This window comes from Gordionus sp. m RMFG-2023, chromosome 4 (genome assembly GCF_954871325.1).
Source record: "Gordionus sp. m RMFG-2023 chromosome 4, tfGorSpeb1-WG-v2, whole genome shotgun sequence".
Taxonomy (NCBI): Eukaryota; Metazoa; Nematomorpha; class Gordioida; order Chordodea; family Parachordodidae; genus Gordionus; species Gordionus sp. m RMFG-2023.
Window position 1 is genome coordinate 160,019 of NC_088778.1, and position 17,163 is coordinate 177,181.

General features: G+C 26.3%; 1 protein-coding gene across 1 annotated transcript in view; it reads right to left on the reverse strand.

Moving 5' to 3' along the window:
* LOC135927764 (sorting nexin lst-4-like) overlaps positions 1-17,163 on the reverse strand; it is a 38,179-nt gene that overhangs the window by 4,519 nt on the left and 16,497 nt on the right. The gene's annotated exons all lie outside the window — the stretch shown is intronic.

The window sequence follows — 17,163 nt, forward strand, 5'->3', positions numbered from 1 at the left end:
AATAAAAATATAATATAAAATAGGAAAAATAATGTCTAAAATTAGGGATCATTGTGTTCAAAATAATCATATCTTTAAATATGATTGGTACTAATATGTTATATGATTAATTCTATTTCGAGCAAAATGATCCTTAATTTTGGACATTATTTTCCAATTACCGAACAACTTAAAGCAATTTATTTTATATTTATTAAAAAAGGAGAATGAGAAAATACATAAATTTTAATAGGAGGATTTAAGTGACACTAAACTATATTAACAATACTAAAATAAAAATGTAATACATAGCATTATTAATTAAATAATATTTTTAATAAATAGTGCTCTGGCGCAAATTTTTTAGTAATGGCAATATCTGCCGCGTAACCAACGTGGATAAAATAATAGAAAAATCCTGCCGCTGCCAATTGAAGCCTCAGCCATCAGGTCTAGGTAGAATATATGATATTTTTAAATAAAACTTTCAAAAAAATTATTTTTTTAAAAAAAAATTAGAATGTGGAAGATTATATTAATTTTGTAAAATTGTAATTGTGTTTAGATACTTTATATACCTCTATTTAAGTTACTAGTAACTTCAACTAATAGCCTTGGTACTACTGCTATATAATTACTATTAATTAAACTTACTAAAGCTTCATACTAAATGTTTTTGTCATAGTTTTAAAAAATAATTGTTGCTATTCTTTTAGCAGGAGCCAAAAATAAAGAGAATGTTGGATGTAGGGGCATTTTGAGTTTAGTTACGCTCTAAAACATTAATCGGATCAGGAGTTTATGTGATCTTAATTTTGAGCGGTTATATGATTCATAGTCACTAGCTTGATTAGTCACATGTTTCCAGTTCTACCAAAAGTAGACTATGCCAATTTAAAAAATTTAAAGTATCTAAGCTCAATTACAATCTTATAAGATTAATAAAATCTTCCACATTCTAATTATTTTTTAAAAAATAAAGTTTTTAAAAGTTTTATTTAAAAATATAATGTATTAGACTTCTTGGTTGAGGCTTCAATTGACGGCGGCAGGAATTTTCTATTATTTTATAAATGTTGGTCACCTAGCAGATATTGCCCTTAATAAAAAATTTGCGGCGGCTCATTATTTATTAAGATTATTTGAATTAATCTTTATTATTTTACTATTGTTAATATAATTTAGATCAGTTATAAAATTCTCCTATTTAAATTTATTTATTTTCTCATTCTCTTTTTTAATAAAAATATAATATATTATAGATTTCTTGAAGTTAAGTAATTGATAAAATTAAGGATGATTGAATAATATTCTTTAAGTTTGTAGGTGATAAAAATCTATTTCGACAGAAACGCTAGATATTTAAATATTAACAAAATTAAAGATAAAACTTATATTTTTAACCCAAAATCTTTCTGATAGCATTTATGTAAAACTACAATCTAAAAGCTCTGAAGCGGAACTCAATAATTCTATAATAAAAATATTTAAAATAAATGTGAACCGTAAAATTTAGAAATCTATAACGGGAGTGCAATTTTATAGTTAGATTAACAAAAAGAGATAATAAAATTTTTTAGCAATATGATACTAACTATGTTCAACAATAGGCTCCACGATAACATTCTTTCATTGATATTACAATCAAAACAACAACTATATGCCTCATCATCAAAACTAACAATACAATTATCAAAACAGATTTATTTACTACAAATCTTATGCGAACAATTTCCAACGATATTACCCAGGACATGAAAATAACAATCACAGTTGCAATCAATAAAGCGACAACAGAAAATTAAACAATAATTACAGATATTACAATGAGAGGTTTTACAATGGAAAGTATGTAAAAAATTTTGACAAGAATAATCAAAGGTTCATAAGTGCAACAATTTGATATTACATTAATAAAGATTTACAACAAAGTCAAAACAATAGAGATTACAGATAAATTACAAATCAACCATATTAGAAAAGATCACATCACGATTATAAAAATATTAAAAACTTACAATAATAACTACAGGCCGTTATTTTATATTTTTTCAAAGGGCCTAAAAGAGGATACATCAATAGCCATCCTTATAATTTTTACATTAAACATAAAGCGGGTAAATACAATGTAATACCTGAATCCTTGTCGCGATTATCCTTAACATATATAGAAGAGACAATATACAACTTAAGAGAAAAAATGGGCAACAACAATTTATGATATTGATTTTCGAAAAAAATTAGCAGCGAGAAGTATATGGATGATAAAAAACCATCGCAGATCATAAATGATGTGAGGAAAGGCGACTTATAAAGAATAATTCGACTTATAAAAAAAATAGAAAATGAATTGAATAACTACTTTTAGTAATAATTAAGTTGTTTTTTTAAAAATAAAAGTTAAGGTCACATAATCTCTATTAAAATAATAATTAATTTAATTAACTAAAAATTAATTCAAACCTAAATCAAAACGATGGGGTGTTATACATGTTTCTTTCGAGACTTGCATATCCTTCGATGGTAATTCTGTTGATTAATATTTTAAATAATAATATTTTTAAAATTTTGACTAAACTTGTTATTTAATTAAAGTCATTTGTAATTTTAAGATTTTACTAAGTATGGAATTTTAACTCTTGAATGCTGTATTATAGTAACACCATATAGATTTTGAAAATATTACTAACTCCTATATTAATCATCACCTACCACACCATTAAATAATAATATGATCCATTTCTGGCATTCATCATCACTTCAATTCATATCTTTATTGTTTCAAAACCGCCTATATTAATGTTATATTCTGTTATTCTCATCTAAACAAAATGTCAAAAGAGACAGTTAGCCTCATCAAAAAATTGAAACTGACGGCTTGCCCCTTTACGCTAGAGTTATTAAAGATCCTACAGCCCATATAATCTCTATTAAAATCAATGATTATTTAATTTATTAATAATGCTTTTAATCTAAATCAATTAAACAATATTGTCCTTAAAATTACATAAAATTAAATTATTTATTTTTTTTACAATGAACGCATATTTATTTCAAAATAATTTTTAATAAATTTAACTCAAAATGCTTTTTATGTAATAGCTATATGTAGAGGCAACCTGAGTTGATCAGGTGTTCGCGTGAGTTTAGTTTTGAGCTGTAATCTTATGAGATTATAGTTTGGAATATGAACATTCGCTTAATAAATTATACAAAAAAATATTAGCAATTAAGATTTTATATTCATATTTAAAAATATATCGAAGATTATTTTGCGTAATTATTATTTCTAGGCCTATCTAGGAATATGCTAAGGAGGGTGAACACTATTAGTTGAATATTTCTCATTTTTTTCGAGTTTGTTGAGTAATGTTATGGATTATGAATAAAACTAAAGAATAAATATAACAATTTATTAAATTAGTGCTACATTTTTATATTTTAATAATAAATGGCATGTTGCAGCCATCCAACATCAAATGGTCTTGATTTAATTGTTTATACGTTTACCCACGTTGGGAAGGTCTATGACCAATTTTCTAGATAGCAAATCAATTATTCAAATCTTTATAAATTTAAATAATATTTATTCAATAAATCATATCAACAACTACCTCGGGTATAAAAGATTTGTAACCAAAGATATATGTACTGAGAAAATTATAACAAGTTTGAAATATAAAATTTTAAATATAAACCATTATGACACGTGAAGAAATAAAAAATATATAAAATAATAATACTACCCGCCTCCCTCCTACCCCAATATGTAAATCATATAAATAAATATTTTATAGAATTAACAAAAGTTTAAATTTTAAATTACACATTACAAACCTGGATAAGAATTTGTTTTGATCAACTTATGGATAATAATCTATAGAACTATCGTATTAAAGAGTTTTAGAAATAGATTTAATAAGGATAGATAAGAAATAATTAAATGGTTGAGTTTATCATTTTATTAAAAATAGTTAGAGATATTTATTATTTTTAAAACAAAATTCATATATTTTTCATTTGACAAATATATAGTTTATATTTAAAATCTTATAAATCAAACCTGGACTTATTTTATCCATGTTAATATCTTCGGTTGTCACTGCTTCTATACCCGAGGTTATAGTTGAAGTTAAACATTTAAAAATTTTAATTTGCTTATACTGCAAAAAAATATGGAGAAATATTCAACTAATAGTGTTCACCCCCGTTCCTCTTCCCTTTAGCAAAATCCTTGATCGGCTTAGAAATAATAATTACACAAAATAATCTTCAATAATTAAATATTTTTAAATATGAATAAAAAAAATCCTAATTGCTATTCTATATTAGTATAATAAAAAATACTCCTCCTTGAATAATTTTATACATTTTCAGATTTTTAAATAAATTTTAATATTTTTTGAATAATTTATTAAGAGAATGTTCCTATTCCAAACTATCCTCTTATAGGATTACGATAGCCTTGGAGTTGTTAAGAGAAGATAAATTCTGAACTATTCCTACAGTTTTATTTAAAAAACTGGAAGTCTATTTTCACACTTGCAAGTTACAAATTTTCTAAATCCACAATCTCAAGATCATTTAAAATTAAACGAAAAATAAAATTTCAGATAATTCGTTTTAATTTTCAAATATTCTAGAAGAAGAGATATCCAGGGATAAATTACAAAAATTTTAAAAACTTTAAATAATTACATATTGAGTATTTTGTAAGATAACCACACTAATGAACTCCCTCGGGCCTATTTTTTAACCAGGCCGAGCCTAATATTTTAAAAATAATATTTGCAAATTTTTTATTTGTCCCAAAAAGCCCAATGGCTGGATTTATTTAAAATAGATAAATTAATCTTTTTGGATTGAAAACTAATAGAAAATAATATCGCCTTGTTTCTTGCGAGAATTAATAAAATATAACAATTTATTTGAATAAAATGTAATGATATCATAAACATTTACCCACCCTGTCAGTCTCAAAATTTTTTAACACGAATATTAAATAAGGGCCTCCCCCCATTGAGGCATATAATACTGCTCTATTGCATCTAGGTGTTCAAGTATACACACTCTGGATCTACTCATCATAAGTATTACTCCTTCACAAATTCCACCATAAAATGATGCAGTTATTAATGATAGAGAAATTACTCAATTATGAAACCATCTTTGCAATTAAAGCTTTCATATCATGATCTCATATAATAAACTCATTTGATAATAGAAAATCAAAATTATAGTATTATACCATATAGAAAGTTTATTACTATATAATTGATTTTAACTGTCAACATAAATTTCATCACATTCTACTTATATGAATTTTAGTTTACAGAATAATACATACATTTAGTCATAAACACAATTGTGAATTTTATCAATAATGATATTCACTCTCACCCTCAATTGGTAAAAATTTCCAATTTATGAGCCTACCAGATCTCAGCACCGCACCTACCAAATTTACCATTGATTAAACTTATTAAAGTAACCAATTGGGACTATTGCGATCTCATCGAAACTAGAAAATAAAGGGTCCTCACTTGGGGCTTCCCATCTTAACACCAGCTATTCCTCGAACCCTTAATGTCTTTTCTGCCGTTTACTTTATTTACAATACCATTATTTTTTCTTTTAAAATATATATTATAATTATAGCTTTATAATTTGTTCAATTAATAAAAGATTTTTTTTAGAGTACATTTAGATGTAAAAATAATTATTTAAATTTTTTAAATTTAATGAAATTAATTTATAATTAATTTTTTTTAAAAAAATGTCTATATTTAACCATTTTAAAATAATTCTAGAATTTTCGAATTTTTAAATTTTACAAACCAACTTAAATAAACGTTATCCCAATAAATTATATCCATTTTTAAAAATGGTAGAATGTATAATTCGAAAAAATAAACGAAAATTAACGACATATAAAAATTTAATACCTATATTTCGATTGTTCTAAAACCTTCTATTTCATTAAAAAATTATATATTTTGAACTTCTCATTTATGCAATGCTACAGTCAATATTAAACCTAACCCTTCAAAAAATAGATTAAAAAATACCTGAAAGTTTGAGTTATACGATTCCAATTTACATTCTCTTACAACTTAGAATTAAATTTTAAATATTTTTAACTTATAAAATAAACTCTAATTTTGTTTAACTGTTATTTTAAATATTGAGCTACTAAAAAGTTCTCACAAATAGTAAGAAAATAATTTTAAGTAATAATGTTTATTTATATATTTTTATTCATTTAGCACATTTGATCTTTTAAAATGAAATATACCCATCTAAAATTGGGCTGATACACGCAAATCGTTTAAAATGACTAAATGAATTTAACATTTCGATTTACGGAAAATAATTAATAAAATAAATTTTAGTACTATCTCCGCTTTTAAATGCTTTTTACATTATGGGAATTTTATATTAATATTAGATGTATTACAAAAATATATATTTTTTTTAAATTTTCTCATAGTTTTAATATCTTTAATCTAAAATAATAGGGACCCATCTATCCTGTTTAAAATAATTTGAAGGTCATACTTTCCTATTTTTTACTAGTATTTCTGAGGATGACTTAAACAATATTTTGATATTATAAGATATTAGGGTTCCACGTATTCTTTAAGGAAATTCTAAATTTCAATTTTTTTTCTAAATAAAAAAAAACCATTCAATTTATTATATAATTATTGATTTAAAGGTTTCCTGGCATACAAAAATGATCGCAAGGTTAAATTGATCACAAGAATCCAATTATTTTTACAATTTGCAAACTATTTGCTCTACTCGTGAGGTGGTTACGATATATTTAAAGCTCCACTTCTGACAATTATCTCTAAGCTCAAGGCCCACCTCAAAAATTAGACTCTAATTGATTAAAGTAGATTATCATTTTATACAAGTAAACTCCAACCCAAAATCCTCAAGTTTATTATATATATTTCTTATCACACAATAATGATAACTTTATAAATCCAGTTTCAACCTATTAATTTTCCCATCTTTAATCAAATAATAATAATTCTTTAGCATTTAAAAATATTTTATTTAAGAAATCTTAATAAAAATAGAGATCAAACCAATTGCCAAAATTTACTAAATCTCAATTCAGAACATCTTTATTTGATGATCCAAAAATTTATCTATAATCAATAAAATTATTATCCACACCTATTAGACAATTTTTGTGTAAAGGGTTGAAAAATTATTTTCCTATACCACTTGCACCTATAACTTCAGAGTTTATAACAAGTTTTAAACCACCTTCTCATCAAAAACGTGAAAGGAATCTTGCCAATCCTTTCACAAATTTATTGGCGAGCGAGTAATTCCCCGGAAAATAATAACCCGGGAAAAATTCACCATTTTTCAGATTTTAAATTATATAGATGGGAAAATAAATCCCAATATTTCTAAATAATCATATTCAGTATTTTATGAGCCGCCGTTTGAAGATTTTATTAATTATGTTTTAATTCTAAGCGATAATATAGAGCAATCTTAAAATATTAGAATTGATAGAGTTGAAATATATAATACTAAGTGCTGATAATCGTTTCTGAAATAAATGCTTTTTGATTTAAAATGGTTACCATTTTGACAGTATTAAATTTAAATTGGACAGTAAAAAATATGCTTAAAAATTTTAATGGCTGGTTTCGGGTCTTGTTTTATTTAAATGTATTTTTAATTAAAAATATATATTATGCGAATAAAATAGGAATATTATTTTTCAATAAAGAGAAGTTCTGCTCATTTTGGCCTAAAAAATATAACGAAAAGCCCGCCCAATGCACTCTAATTCAGCCAGTTAAATTCTTATACGAGGCTAAATACTTAGTTAAATAATTTTTATCCATGATATTATTTTTGCCGACTATTTTTTGAGAACACGATATATTTTATATTCTAAAAAATTATCTTAAAACGACTTTGTATATTGCATAGCAAAATTATACCAATTGAAAAATTGGCCAATATATTTTTGAAGGCAATTGTTAAAGGCCTCTTAGCTCCACAACTTTAAATTTCTAATGTGTTTCTAAAAACTTCGATGATTAATAATTTGTGTAAAATGTTTTGTCGATTTTCTCAAAAATTTTAATTATTTTATTTGGAGATTATTTTTTCTATTTTGTTAATTTTTTATATGTCAAAAAAAGGGAAAATTATTTTCCTAGATTCAAATTTATTAATATAAAAAAAGATAACCATTTACACAAACATGGTCCCCAAGCTCTCCCTTGCTCAGATTAGAGTACACTTTGCACAAAACTAATAGAACCCCCAATTAATACCAAGCACATACATGTAAATAACAAATCACTAGAAGAATTTATCTTTATAAAAAAATACCAACAATAAAACACATCCCATCTATAGTATTACCAGATCACTGACCACCTTACTAAAATATTTGATAATATTAACAAAGATTTATCAAATTTAAATCATTGGAATAATCTCTTCACATTCCCTTTCAAATGCCTCTCAATCCCAAAAGATAACATATCTATATCACACTACTTAACCTAATTAAAGACTGACTCAAAAATCTGGAAAATTTAACACAATTAGAATACGCTAAAAATCCCAATAATTCTAATGAAAATTTCAGTAAAACCTGCAACAAAATATTCAAAAAATTAAATGAAGGCGACACATTCGGCGCACATTAAAGTAAATATAAAAGCAAATTGAGCCTAAGAGTTATAAAAATTTCAATACGATATTTTTGAGGTACATAGTATACGAGAAATAATGCAAATAATCATATTTGAAAATACTTTCTAGGCAAATTATCCATTTCTTCTATTGTTAATAAATCATATCAAAATAACATTTTGCTACCATTACATTTTGACATTCCATGGGAATTTCATAGGAACCCATTATTGTGTGTATTAATAAAATAGATTATATAACTATGATTGGTGTCTTAAGGCTGATAAGACAAAATATACGGAAGGTTTTAAAATAAATTATTATAATACTTGATGGATTTATCTCCTTTATTAGTAAACACATAATGAATTTTCGTTCAAATTTGTAACATTTTATGTTTATTTAATATAAAATACGTTTGTTTTTTTATTTTCATTTAAAATATTTATTATAATTTATAAATATTTATTATAATTTATAAATATTTGCAAACTATTTATAATTTTAATAAATAATTAGATTTTTTTAGAGTACATTTAGAAGTAAAAAATAGTTATTTAAATTTATAGAAATTAATTTATAATTAATTTTTTTTAAAAAAATGTCTATATATAACCATTTTAAAATAATTCTAGAATTTTCGAATTTTCAAATTTTACAAACCAACTTAAATAAACTTTATCCCATTAAATTACATCCATTTATTTAAAAATGGTAAAATTTGTAATGAAAGAACAAACGAGAAATTAATGAGATATCAAAATTTAATACCTATATTTAACTTGTCTAAAACCTTCGCCTTCATTAAAAATTAAAACTTTTGAACTTCATAATTGATATGCCCATTATGAGTTAAATAAGTCTTGTTTGGCATTTAGGGCTAAGTCAAAAAATATTTGTAGAGAAAAGAAAAAATATGTCGCTCTTTTTAATAAAATACCTTCCTTCATCGTCGTTAAAATAGTGTTGTTAAATCACCTAACTTTGAATATCTCAATTGTGGCTTATAGTCAGGCTTCGCCGAAAAAAATGAATTAAGCCTCCTCAACTTGAAGATTGATTGGAATATTTTTGGTTAGACAAAATTCATGGTTAGGCCAGTGTTTTATGGTAGATTAAATGTTAGGATAGTTTATCAATGATAAATTCTTTTTTATATACTTATTTTGAAACATTGGCTTTCGTTTAAAAAAAGTATTCTTATAATTACATTATTCCAGGGTTCTCGGCACACATAGTCAAAAGTTTTTATTTATTTCTTTATCATTCAAAAGCATTCACTTGTATCTGACTATATAATTTGGTATTATCACATTTATAAGTTAATTATTGAATATCTAAAATTTCTTAAAGGGCCCGAAATTGGCAAAAATTAAATAATCTTTTTTAGAAAAAATATCCGGGCCGAGCTGTATATATTAAAACCAAATATTTGAAATCGCCATTATTAGCTATTAAAATCAAAAATAAATATAATTTATTTTAAAAAAATTCGGACCGGGCCTGAAAATTTTTTACAAAAAATCCTGGCTGACAAAATTTAAAAAAAAAAAATCTGGGCCGTGTCCTGCAAATGGTACCTCTGCAAGGCTCTGTTATTCTTCTTAAAAAAGAGAATGTTCTCTCATTAGTTTACTAAAGAGCTGCTAATATAATCATTTTAATACATTGGGAGTATAATCTAAAATGTGTTTGAAATAAAGAGCATCCATAGCATTTCTTGGGACTGTATCAACCATAGTTAATCTTTTAATCATAGTTATTCAGCTATAACATCTTCATGATAAAAATCTAACAAATATTTATATTTTTTTTCTATCACCATATGAAAAAGTTTGAGAGAGGACATTTGTTTTATAATACTCTTCTACTGATCCTATATTAATGTTTTGCACGTATAGCTCTGCTTTTTACTACAAAAATAACATATAAAATATGAAATTCTTCAACAACATCAGCTCTAATTTCTTTGAGTTCTAATAAAATTCTTTCCACTATTCTCATCTTCTTAATCAAGTCAATGTTATGTTTTTGAAAAGTATTACATAAAATAGTTGTATAATTAAATAATACTTTCTAATGAGAAAAAAAAATTAGAATAAGTATTGAATCCAATAATTTTCTTGCTTTTGAGGAAATATTTCTTTCAGGCCGTTGTGATATTTCAGTAATAGCATTAATAATCGGCTCTTCTAAATCAATAAAAGCGGTTATTGCTTGATGGTGGACACTCGATCTCGTTGGACAAGGTTGCAATTTCTTTCTCCTTGTTGGACGAGTTTCAGAGATAATTATTATTGACTAGAAATTTAGAAAAATATTACGCCACTAAAATTTGAAAATAATAGGTAAATTACGCCAAGGAAAACTTGAAAACGAAATTGATTGATAAAATAACTTAGTAGATGAATGTGATAAATAAATGTAATTAAATATGGAATAAATATTAACAAATATAAATTAATATTAACAATAATATTTTTGAAAAATATAATCCGGCATCTGCATTTTTTGGCTTTGGGGGGGGGGGGGATTTGTCCCCCTGCTCTTCCCCCCGCTGCGTACGCCAATGCGATAGTGTAATGTAGATAAGCTACAAAGTTATGATTCAACGAAGTCTTGTAAGTTATGTGAAGTAGCTGATTTAAATATTAATTATTAACAAAATAATTTTTCTAGCTTTAAAAAGTTAAATAAAGGTTTATTTAATATTGCTATCATCTCTTTAAAATAAATGAAAATATTTTATAGGTAGGTACTGTCATGAATGTATAATATATAAAGATGGAGGAGTACTGCCCATGGCCCGCGATCTTAAACCCGACCGGAAATTTTTTCGGATAAACCAGACACGTAAAATATTGAACAAGACGACTGGCTTCACATACGCCAGCCAAGTTATAGGGGAAAGCGCAGGGGCTCTGAGCCCCTTGAAAAATTTGAATAGCCCTCTGAAGCAAATAACTTTTTTTTAAGCTCGTCAATAGAATTATAAAAGAAATCGTTTAGGAGGCAATTAAAAAAAATTATTTTTAGTTCAAGGTGATATTAGGAGCTAGTGTTGTTAATTAGTCGAGTACTTTCGACTACGATTAATAGTCGTAGTCATGGAAATCAACTAAACACTTTAGCGACTAAATTAGTCTATTAGTCGACTAATTTGGTCGACTAATTTAGTCGACTAAAACGACTATTATAGTCGACTAAAAAGACTAATATATTAGACTAAAAAGACTAATAACGACTAATTTAGTCCACTAAGTTGATCAAGTAAAAATATATAATGTAATTGTAAACATATTAAGTTAAAATTTCAGTGAAGATTTATCATAGAAAAGTGACAATTGTCATAATCGTTATTTTTAAACTTTTTTGAATTTTTTCAAAGCAAATAGATAAAAATATATATTGTATAAAGATGTTAAAATAAAATTTCAGTGAAGATTTACCATAGAAAAGTGACAATTGTTATAATCGTTATTTTTTACTTTTTTGAATTTTTTAAAGTAAATAGGTATAAATATATATTGTAAAGATGTTAAAATAAAATTTCAGTGAAGATGTTCCATATAAACATTCCTTTTCACTTTTATGAACGTATCTCATTTTAATAAAATGAAAAGATATATATTATTAAGATTATCTTTCTTTAAGAAAGACAGAAGTAAGGAAGGAAGGAAGGAAGGAAGGAAGGAAGGAAGGAAGGAAGGAAGGAAGGAAGGAAGGAAGGAAGGAAGGAAGGAAGGAAGGAAGGAAGGAAGGAAGGAAGGAAGGAAGGAAGGAAGGAAGGAAGGAAAGAAAGAAAGAAAATAAAGGTCTAATTTATCAGAAAGTTGTGAATTCATATCAGATCTCTCCTGAAGCATGTTTTAAATTATATAATCTTTCTTTAAGGCTTCAGATAAAACGATCAGTTCACTTAAAGTTAAAAATTAAATAAAACGATTTGTGTTATGAAATAATGGTTTAGGAATATGCCTGGTATGTTTTAAATCTCTTTTACAATTTTAAAATTTATATAGGTTGGGAAATAATATTTAAGGAAATCAAAAGTAATTCCTCTGGTATCAAGAGAAATCATTTCAATACTTCATAAATTATACAGGTTTTATCTTTATTAGCTATCTTAGATAATGTTGAATATTTATTAAAGAGATGATTGGCCTCAATGGACCTTCACATTCCTTATGGGTAAGAAAAAATTATGACAAAACAGATGAGAAAATACAAATTGACACTGTAATTCTACCTACCGAGAAGGGTTTAACTCTGTTAGGGGCATAATTTCAGCTTTCCATCTACATTTTTTAAGTCGACCTCCTCTGTTATTGGCTCTTATTTTATAAATAATAGAGATAATCTGGTGGAATTTAAAATATGGGTATTTGTATTATCTTTAAAACTATTTGAATTTAATATTGATAGAGTGCATACCTTGTGTATGTTACTGTTACATTCCTCCTTGTCATGCCCAAACCTACCACTACCAGCACATCTTAATCTCTCTTGTTTACCCGGAGAATAAGAAGCTATATGTCCTAATTTTCCACAACCGAAGCACTTCTATGACCTGGTTTACCGCAATTATAAATACTCATTACCCCTCTTCCCCGTGATTCAAAATTCTGTCTTATTTCTATTCTCCTTCCCCGAGAATTTTCTCTGGGCTCGCTATACGGGCGCAACACTTGATTATTTCAAATTTTGTTTCTCAGAGCCATATATACATTACTATTTATACCGCTATCCATCTACCCTAATTAACTCCTGAACCGGCAACCAAGTAACTTTACCCATCATATCCTTAATGGTCAAAGTTTGTCCTTTAATTCTAACACTGCGACTCCTTCTCATTCTCCTGCCCCAAACTTAACTACATATTCATATTAATAGTATAACCAAGGCACTAAAAATATTATACTGAACCTCCCAGTATTTAACAAATTTTAAACTTTTCTTCACGGCGTTATAAAAAATTTATGATTAATTTCAAGATAAAAATCTTGGTTATTTCAAGTGTCAACAAATAAAATATTATAAGTAACGTAAATAAGCCAGATGCACATATAAATGTACACTTACTAGGTTAACATTTGACAAAATCCGTGTAAAATATTTTGTAGCAGGTCATAATCGCAAAAAGGGCAGCACTTCCGTGTAACTGGCCTGCCAGAATACTTAAAGTTAGATGGTCTAAAAGCAGAGGAGAAATGGGTAGAATTTTTTCGTAATAAAAATAAACCCCATGCTTGAAAAAATTTGAGAATATATCTTCTCGTACATTCTAATGCCTCATTTTTTAGCCTGATGAGAACTGCCTTGAAAAAGGTGAGAAATTGGATTGCTTTAACAACGTTAAAGGCCGAGCTAATGGTTAAACAAATTTATAATAAGACATGCCTGTAATTTAATAAATATCTCAATAATGACGGTAAACGTTTAGTTCCATTATTTAAATCTATATTTAATTTCCCATATTTTTTTTATTTATACATTCGCATAAAATAAATATATTTTTAACATTGTAAATCTAAAATAGAGAGCATTACAATATCCTCAAACAAGACATCAATGTCTAACGGTATTTTTAAAATATTTGAACATTTTAATATAGTTATAGCAATGACACCATAAAATTTATTGTCAATTTCTAACTGTAAAGATAAACAAATCTGCAGCATAATTTTGTAAATCTATGTTAAGATTCTTCTGATTGCAACTGCACAGCATGTAGTAGATTTCCTACATGTGAAATCATTCCCTAAATATACCTCTGCCATTCATTATTGGGAAAAATTTTCAAAATGTTAGGACAGCTCTTATAATCTTTATTTAAGAAATATTTTTTTAAAGGTTTATAAAATTTTATCGATGACGGGTATTAGGAACATATCGCAACCAATATTGACTCAATTCTGTAAATACACTCTGGTTTTTTTCCAAATTCATTGAGGCATTATCAGATCAGAAAGTTGACATGCAATTTATTGATAATCCCGAATCTGCTATATTTACCATTATATGGTTAGTATGTCTTTGGGTTCTTCATTATTTGATGGGAAAAAATTTAATAGTTTTCTTGAAACGTCCTTTTTTGTTAAAATAGCGAAGGATTAAAAGAAATATTTTAATATTTCCCTTATTAAATGCATCTGTTAAAATTGCATATGTATACCCATCTTTCATATCGTCAAGAATTACCTACCTGAATTCAGGTTCTAAAACATCTTGCCATTTTTGTTCTACAAGTAAAGTTTTCATTTATCTTGGAGTCGTTAAATATTATGGGGAAAGATTTTACCCACATTGTAATGATAAGTAGCTCTGTGAATATTGTAATACAAGAGGGGTGATTACAATTACTACAACTGTAGTTGCATCTGTAAAATTTCCAATTTTAGTAGAATATTTTTGTTTTGTAATGAATGTAGATACACTCTCCTGCACTGATTATAATAATGTGAATGAACAATAATAAATAAAATAATTATCAATGAAATGAGTACAATATTACCATTATTTATTTAAACGTGATACGTGTTAATTAAGCGCCAATTTCTATAATGTTATACACACACACAAGGTAGATTTCCAATTGGGGATGTTTTGCGGGACATTCGATTAAAATATATTTTTTACATTGTAAAATTAAAATCGTTGTTTTTTATAAAATTTATATCTAAGGATCGTTGGTTATTTTTTATAAATTAATTTATTTTAATAAATCAAGATATTATTTTATTTTGAAAAATAGTTACCGAATTTGTATTTATATAAACTAATTATAAAAAATAATAGGCGGATTTTTTTAGAAATTTTTTTATTTCTACCGCAATTTTTATTTATCCCGCAATTTGAAATTTTGACCTGGTGGCAACTCTGTTTAGATATTGAGGATTATGGGCATATTCTTGTTTGAATTCAGAATAACGTTCATTATTACATTAAATAACATAGATGATAGAATGCAACCTTGTTTCAGCCCTCTGTTAGCCTTAAATGGTTGTGATTTTATGTTCAGATGTTGTGGTACCACGTTAGTCGTTTTCTCCAGAATAACGTTAAGCGCCATGCAGGGTTGCCATGTCTCCCCCATTAGCGGGAGACTCTCTCAATTTATTAGTTTACACGCAGACATCTCTCTCCCGCAAAACTACCGCAATTAGAAATCTCCAGCAAAAATCTACCGCTATTTTTTAATTTCTCCCGCATTTTTTTTTTTAGTATTTTAACGTTTTTAATATATAAATAATAATTTTGAGAGACATTAATTGATTATTTTTATATTTTTTAAATAAATTTTATATATTTATTCGAAAAACATGTCTAATTTGTAAATTTCTTTCTATCCTGTTTTATTTTTATCCAATAATAATTCAACATCATTTTATTCATATAAGTCAGTACAGGGAACTATATCAACATCGATTGCAATACAAAAATTCTCAAAAATAATAAATAATACAGATGCAACTACATTTGCGGAAATTGTATACATCTATCATGTAGTTCAACATTCACAGAGCTATATCATCACAATGTGGGTCGAATCATTTTCTCATGATATTTAACGACTCCAAAATAAGTGCAAATCTTACTTGTGGTAGAACAAAAATGAGCAAGGCTATCACAAGTGTTTTAGTACTTGAATCCTAGAAGTCAATTCTAGACGATTTGAAAAATGGGCATCCATATGCATTTCTAACAGATGCATCTAATAAAGGAAATATTAAAACATTTCCCTCGATCCTTCGCCATTTCAACAAGAATAAGAACATTTCAATAAAACTGTTAAAAATTTTTCCTCGGATAGTGAAAAATCCAACATTGTAGCTAGCCACATAATGGTAAATATAGCTGATTCAGGGTTATCAATGATTTCCATATCAGCTTTTTGCGCTGATAATGCCTATGTAAATTTTGGCAAAAACCAAAGTTACCGAATTGAGGCAGCACAATAATGTGTATATGTCATATACTACTTGATTCTTGCAAGAAGGCATTGAATGTACTATCTGTGGATGTCGAAATAATTGTCATGAAATGTTTTAACGAATTTAGTTCATCAACTAAAATAGTTAATAAATTAAAGGTCTGACTTGGAATGGTGTGAGTTGTTGCGATATATACCTATCAGGTGGTTGTCATTAATACCTGCCATAGATAGAATTTTAAAATTAACCCTTAAAAAAATACTTCTTAAATATAGATTTTAAAAGCTGTCCTAAAATTTTGAAAGATTTTTTCGAGTATGAAATTGCAGAACTATTTGGGATTCGTTTCACATGTAGGAAATCTACTTCATTCAGTTAATATTTAGTTGCAATCAGAATATTCTTTATTAAAAAAGATTCACAAAATCATGCTACAGCTCTGATCATTACAGTTAAAATTTAATAATAAATTTTATGGCGCTATTGCTAAAAATATTATATTAAAATGTTCAAATTATACTCTAATTAATACATTTTTAAAGGAAGCAGATATTTTTATTAAGACAAT